Here is a 7,668-nt window from a genome sequence, read left to right as displayed (position 1 = left end):
AAAACCCATGAATGGACTAATTGATAATGATTGATTAAGGATGGCAAAGCTAACGATAAGCATAATGCACATCCAAGGATTGGGAAGGATTCATCCCATGATAATGTTTGAATGTAGTTAATGGATTATCAACTGATTGGGTCAAATTAATGAATTGATTGAGGATTGATGTACAAGATTGCAAGATTAGATTGATTGGATTAGTATTGATTGCACAAGTTATTGAGATTTTTTGATGTTATGGCAGATAGAAGAATGAACATGGATGAGATTAGAAGAATGATGTTGATAGGATGAAGAATGATGAGAGTAGAATAGAAATTGATTTGATGTGAAAGGATTAGAAGAAGGAAAAATTGATTGAATTAGAGAATGCATGAATTCAATTGAAGTAAGTGGAAGAAGTAGATTGAATGAATGTGGTATGAATGAATGCATAGAATGGATAGAAATGAATTGATTGAATGAATAGAATGGGACCAATGACAAGGGAGAGTCAAGGCATGGTAAATGGAGGAAAAGCAACAAGAGTTGGTGGACAAAAGGGATGGTGAAAGGATATGAGGGGCCAAATGATATGGTGTCAGAAAGTGTGGAGCCAAGGACCATGTTTCAAAGGAATCCATATGCCCCATACCAAGGATAGGAATATGGTGGGAAAGGATGTGCGAAAATGGAAAGATGGAATGAAGGCGAGCGTATGGAGGAAGAGAAGGCATGTGTTCTTCTAAAGCATGTATAAACATTTATTATCGTTGTGCCTCTAGTAGTGATCACGAGCATGGGCATGAAAGGGAAATGAAAAAGGGATAATGATATGAAGGGTATGGATGCAATGTGGGATATGTAAGTGGATGAAATGGAAGGGATAACCTAGATCAAGGAAATAGCAAAGAAGGATGGAAGTATCTAGGAGTATGGATGGAAAATGGATGAACATGAAAAGGACTATGGGATGCAAGATATGGACAACATGTCAAGATCAAATATATGAAAGAAGTATGGAAGTATGTAGGAAATGTGTGGATAATGCACAAGGGATATGTCAAGTGAGCATATGGATGGATGAAAGGAAAGTGAAATTCAAGATCAAAGATGGAAGTGGAATATGAATGGTAGATGGAAGGATGGAAGAGATGTAAAGCAGTATTATATGGCTGGAGCTTGCCCCTAGTGTAGAGTGCAAGTGGAAGAGGAAAAGTGAATGGATGGATAAGTGGAAGTGGAACACATGATAGGAGAATGAAAGGAGGACTCAAGCATCTAGATACATGGAGAGTATTCCTTGATATATATATATATATATATATATATATATATTTTTTTTTTTTTTTTTTTTTTTTTTTTTTTAAATTTTTTTTTTTTTTAAATTTTTTTCTTGTTTTTTATAAAAAAAAAATTCTTTTTCTTTTTCTTTTTCTTTTTTATTTTCAAGGAATTTTTACTATTTGCTCATAGATGTTGGTAGGATAGGGAAAAGAAGGATGAAGTGAGTTGAGGAATGGAGGACAATGGCCTATGAAAAGGTTTGGAGTAAGGTGGTGGAGTGGGTAGGAGGAAGACATGGTTGATGGATGCGAGGTTGGAAGACTTGTGAAGGAAGTGAAAAGATCTTCATTGGTACACACCTTGAAGGGTGATGGAAAGGAGGAAATTACAGAGGATATGTAAGTTTGGATTTTGGGATATAGGGACCCAAAATGCAAGAAGGCGACAATGGATTGGGGATGGTGGATTTGGGTATATAAGGACCCAAAACAGATGTGGAAGCCTTTGGATTAGCTAAATTGGATGTCATTTGGAATCTTTCTTTGAGATTCATTGCTACATTAAGTAGCTTTGGGATCCACAAAATTTTTGCATTTTGTATTTTCAGCCTTTGCAGCCTTTTGATTTTGTTTTGGATTAGATTTTTCTTTTCTTGGACATGTCGTTTAGAGGGGACATGTTGATCCTTGGACTTTTGTGGATTTTTGGCTTTATTCGATTTTTCTTTGGCATCCAATTTACTTCCATGGGCTATGGTAAGGGTGCATGAAGGAGAGCGTATGGATGGTGGACATTGGAAGGAATTCAAGGACATGTGCCTTTGTTGATCTTTAGTAGGGGCATGAGCGAATGAAGTGGAAGACATGGATATGGTGGATGAATGTATGTAAGGACCTAAAATGGAAGGAAGGCATGAAGGGTTTGGCAGTGGAATATAGGGACCTAGAATGGATGGAATATAAGGACCTAGAATGGACTTGGAAGATGAATAATGGGAAGCTTTAGGTTTGGATGGAGTAATTGTGGCATTGGAAGAAGTGGAAGGGATACCAACATCTTGAGACATTATTTCTTCAATGGGATGCTTATCATTTTCAACACAAGATGTGAGTCTAGCTAGATGGGATTCATGAGTGCATTGGATAGGTGTGATAGGATCACAAGGGGGATTATGAAGGATAATAGGATCTAGAGATGGAGTGGCATCATGAAAGGCAAATGAAGGGGTGCTTTGATCTTGACTTAAAAGAGGATCATGTAGCGAAATGAGTGGATCATGTAGCGAAATGAGTGGATCAGGAGATGGACTAGAATCATATAATGGAATGGAGGGAAGGGAATCATGAGATGGTGTGATTTGATCTTGACATGGAGGAATGTTAGTGGATGGAGTGAAAGGAATCTCTTCATGAAGTGGAGGATCTATGGAGGCTATCTCATGAGATGGAATGGAATCGGTAAGGGGTGCAGTACATGAAATGCCTTGATCTTGATTAGGAAGGTAATCATGAGGTGGACTAAGAGGGATAAATGGATCTTGAGGGATAAAGCAATGATGGGATGGAGAAATGCTTGGATCTAGAGGAGAAGAGGAATCTATAGTGACATGCTTTGGAGGAAGAACTTTGGGTGATTGGCTCTCTTCATTTTGAATTGTACACTTAGCCAAGAATTTACGTGAGAAAAACCCATTATGAGGTGGGGATGATGTTTGTGGAGGATTAGGATTGTGTGAAGGTGGAACTATGGGTAGGGGATTACATGGAGGGTTGGGGTTGGATGGGACATGAGGACTAGGATCTTCGAAACATGGGGAAGAGGACACATGGCATGGAAGGTGGCCTCTTTTTGTTGACTTGCTAAAAGATAATTCTTTAGTTGCTCCATTTCTCTAGCAAGGTCATTTGTGTTTGAGGAATTTTGTGGGTTATGAATGGACTTGTATGGAGTTGAAGGATAATGAGATGGATTTCCCTTGTCAAAGGTAGAAGAATAATGAACATGAGATGGATGAGAGTTGGGTATGAAATGTTGAGGATGAATTTGATATGCAGGTTGAACAGGAGGTAGAACTCCATATTGCCTTTGAAGATCGTGAACCATTTGATCAAGCCAACTCGGATCCATAGATGTTAGATGAAGGGTGATGAAAGATTTGATGATCGATGGAATATGAAACTAGGACTAGGAGCTTTGTGCTAATTTGATTTGAAATGGTTTGGACTTGCTATTAATTTTATTGAATTTGATTTGATTGGATATTGATATTGAGATTGACTAGGGTTTTATTTGATGTGATAAAAACCCTATGATATTCCAAACAAGTGAATGTGGGATTTGAATTAAAGTCCAATGTTCGTGAGAATGCTCCTATGTCCAAAGTAGAAGATTGATGAAAAGTTGAATTAGAAGAAGACGTGAATGAAATTAGAAAGATTGATTATGGAGAAAGATGTAAATGGATCGAATTATGAATTGATTAGAAATGATTGAATTTGACAAGGGATTGGATTAGAAGAATGATGGTGTGAAGAATTGAATTAAGAATGCATTATGAGATTGGCGGAGGAAATTGAAGCTGGATGATGATGAAGCATGACTAGGATGAAGATTATGAATGAGATTGAATGACGAGGAAATGATTTGGACAAGTAGAGATGATTAAGAGTCAAGGGATGATTTAAATGATGAAGATGAGATGTATGAGGGTGATGACTTTGATAGAAAGAAGATGTGACATGAAATTGATGTGGATAGCTTGACTAAGAGGACCTAAACCAAGACTTGTTTTTGTTGTTTTTGAGATTTTTTTTGGATTTTTTTGGATTTTTGAAGTTTTACGATTTTTTGGAATTTTTATGTTTTATGTTGTTTTTGGATTTTTCAAATTTGAGATGCAAAATATATACAAGGAAAAGGTAGTCAGTGTGTCCCCTTCAAATGGGGAGGTTTCAAACACTCAAGCACGTCAAACACACCAACAATCCTATGAGGTTGCAACTAGGATATACAAGGATCAACTAGAGGGCATCCTCGATATACGCAAGGTACGTGAGACCCAAATCTGTAGATGAAAGAAAATACTGTCACACAGTTGGGGGGAGATAGTAACCCAAATCTCCTCCTTCACTTCCCAAAGGTATAAAGTTCTTTGGGGCTTAGCCAAGAGTGACAATATTTTGCTTCCAAGAGAGGTGTCTTTCGATTCACCTCCCGCTATTTATACTCTGCCAGAACACTGGAGTTGAGGTCGTCCCAAGGGGTGATGAAATCCCCAAGCAGGCCTCCTCAAAAAGAAAAATAAGACCACTTATTTCTTGTGCACCCAAGATCACTCGAAGGCGCGAGGGGAGAGAATATGTAAGTGGCCTCAGGGTTTAACAGACACGCATTCTTTCCCAATGAAGCTTTAGGTTTTGTAATCTATGTTGAAGACACACGTGATTAAACCATACAATGTTCTTACCAACTTGAAATTATTGTCAACATAGATGAAAAGCGTGGATTCTTCAACAAGAAAGTAAATCGAGCATGTGCATAAGCAAATTCGACAAGGAAAGAATCAAATTCCCTTTAGGCATTCAAGAGTGAGTGAGTGTTCATTTTAAGCACCAATTCTAGATGTTTGCTAGCCTAAGCATACATGTCCATTCCCTTAAGGCATTCAAGATTGAATTTGATTGTTTTAGCGTTTAACCATGCATTCAAAGACAAGTGTTTAACCATACAAGTTCATTCCAAAATAAAATTAAGGCAAAAACCTGCAAGCAATATGGTTAGTGAGAAAATATCCCTGCAAAACCACAAGTTAGGGCAGCGAAAATGTAGGAAAAACATGAAACAACCCTGCAATGAAAAAGTTAGCACAAAATTTGGTCTTTGATAGAGAAAACAGAGATCTAAACATCATCAAAATTTCATAAAACTAGCACTATGATGACGGGCTCAGAATCAGCTTTTCGGTGATATTTTATTTTGCAAAATGGAGTCTGTATGCTCAAGTTATGAGCAAAAAATGGAAGGTTACTCCTTATGGCCTAGAAGGGCATGGAATGTTGATGCAGTGCTGACATTAGCGACCTGCAAGCAAAAATTTGACGGTTAGGAGCACGTCAGGCAAATTTTTTTTTGTTTTTTTTTTGACATTTTTGCTTTAAAAAACAATCATGAGATGATTTATCAAAAAAGAAAAAGAAAAAAAATTATTTTGAAAAACTAAAGGTGAGATAAAAAAACAAAAACTTGTAACTTTATTCTAAATATCCAAAAAGAAATAAAATAAAGTTTTTGTTTTTTTTTTATGTGTTTCTTTGAAATTGGCGAGGGAAGCTCGAAAGTGCAGGGCGGCTACTGGAGAGGAGGGAAAATCCAAGGGAAGGGGTTTGAAGCGAGGCGGCAAAGGAGCCACGCGAGGAGGGTTTCGGGTTGCAGCTTGGTTGAGCGAAGGTGTTAGGTGATAGGAAAGGAATGAAAGGTCGCAGGGAGGGCCGAGGGAGGTGGAAGCAATGGTGGTGGGGATTGGATTAACAGTGGAGGTAGTGAAGCGGGCGGATGGCGGCAGAAACTCAGAGCCGAGGCGTCGGCGGCAATGGCAATGGTGCTCGCAGGGCTACGGAAGCGACGTCGGCGGTGGTGATTACGGCGGACACAGCAGTGGCGGGTTTCCACGGGCTAAGATATGGTTGTAGCCACGAAAGCGACGATTTTGAGGAGGCTGCGAGGAGGTTGCACCACCGGGGATGAGGGTTCGGTCGGCGAGAAGTGTAGGGAAGGAAAGTAGCGCGAGGAGAGAGGAGGAGCGCAGCAGCAGAGAGGCCATGGGCAGTGGCACCAAGAGAGAAGTCACCGACGGCTGCGGGTGGGGGGCCGCGGCGGTGGTTGCGCCACTTGCAGACGCCGTGGCGGTGGCCTGTAGTCACCAAAAAAGGAAACAAAGTTAAAATCTTTTTGAATTTTTTTGAATTTATTTTTTTGAATTTATTTTTTTTAATTTTAAGATTTGGACTTTTAACAACAAATGATAAGAAATAACGTTTTTTTAATATTTTATTTTTTATTTTTATTTAGACTACCGTCCCCCCATTTTTTTTGACCTATTTATATACCAAAAAAGGAGTTTTTTTTTCCTAATAACGAGGAGTATATTCAACATGTATGTACCTCCACAACTTAAAAATAGAGCAATAAGTAAAATATATAGTGTTTAATGTCAAAAAACTTCCCTTATGCACTTCAAACGTGATGATGGGCTTTATGGCTCGATTAGAGGCTCCTCATGAAACTTGATCTCCAAATGCTTCCTTAACCTCCAAGCTCACAAAACACTCAAAAACATTAGATCATTAGTTCGAACCCATGAAGTGGGTCCCACCGAGTGTGCCAAAATGTATTGCATAAAAATGTAATAATAGAATTAACACTGAACAACTAATGCATATTCCTACTTGATTATGCAAACCTCAAAATAATGCAAGAGAACAAGTAAAATAAAGATAACATGAAATCACAATAACTCAAACTACTAATGCAAACCTCATGAAATCACCAAGTGAAGATTTCACATTATGGGATGTGGTTTCTCACAATCGAGCAGCATAACAATGAGGTAGATGGTAGCTTCATGAAAATGAGGAGAGGGCTTTCCTTTTATAGGAAAAGAGATGCAATGGACGGCTAAGATTGAATGCAAGATGGAGGGCTAGGATCTCTCTAGATCAATGAGGTGTCCATGAGGTGGAGGCCAAGTAGACTCCATGTGGATTAGGGTTTTTGACCATTCAAAGGGGGAAAGATGCTCACACATGTGTGAGCAACCTTTAATGTGATAGGTCAATGATAGGTGTAAGAGGGTTGGAGGCTCAAAGTTTCTCACACGTGTAAGACACCTTTGAAAGTGATGGGTCAATGACATGTGGAAGATCATGTTTCCTCACACAAGTGTGAGACACATTTGGTTCACATGTGAAGGGGGACAAGTGTGTAAGAGTCACATGTCACATGTGACTAGGGTTTAATTAAAGTGAATGGGTTAGAATGCAAGTGGAAAGGCTAGGATTTAAATAAACCTTAGTTTATTTAAATCAAGGAAGGTCGAATATAATTAAATAAATGTAAATTTATTTAATTAAAGGTAGGGGAATTAAATAAATAATATTTATTTATTTAATTGGCTAGAAAAAGGGGATTTGGACAATTTTAGGTGTCTACAATAGCTATGATAGTTTGCAATTTAACTTGGAGATAATAAACTGTAGCACTTCACCAAGCAATAATTGTTAAGTGCTCAATGTAAATGTAATAGGATCTTTGATAGAGTAGTGACTCATTACTATAATAATGTTTTCATAGAATTCTTGAAGAGGAGGAATTTGGAATTTAAGTACAGACTTTGATGTTTTT

This window comes from Cupressus sempervirens, chromosome 3, assembly GCF_028749045.1.
Source record: "Cupressus sempervirens isolate cs-2001-9-10 chromosome 3, ASM2874904v1, whole genome shotgun sequence".
Lineage (NCBI taxonomy): Eukaryota > Viridiplantae > Streptophyta > Pinopsida > Cupressales > Cupressaceae > Cupressus > Cupressus sempervirens.
This window is presented reverse-complemented; position numbering follows the sequence as displayed.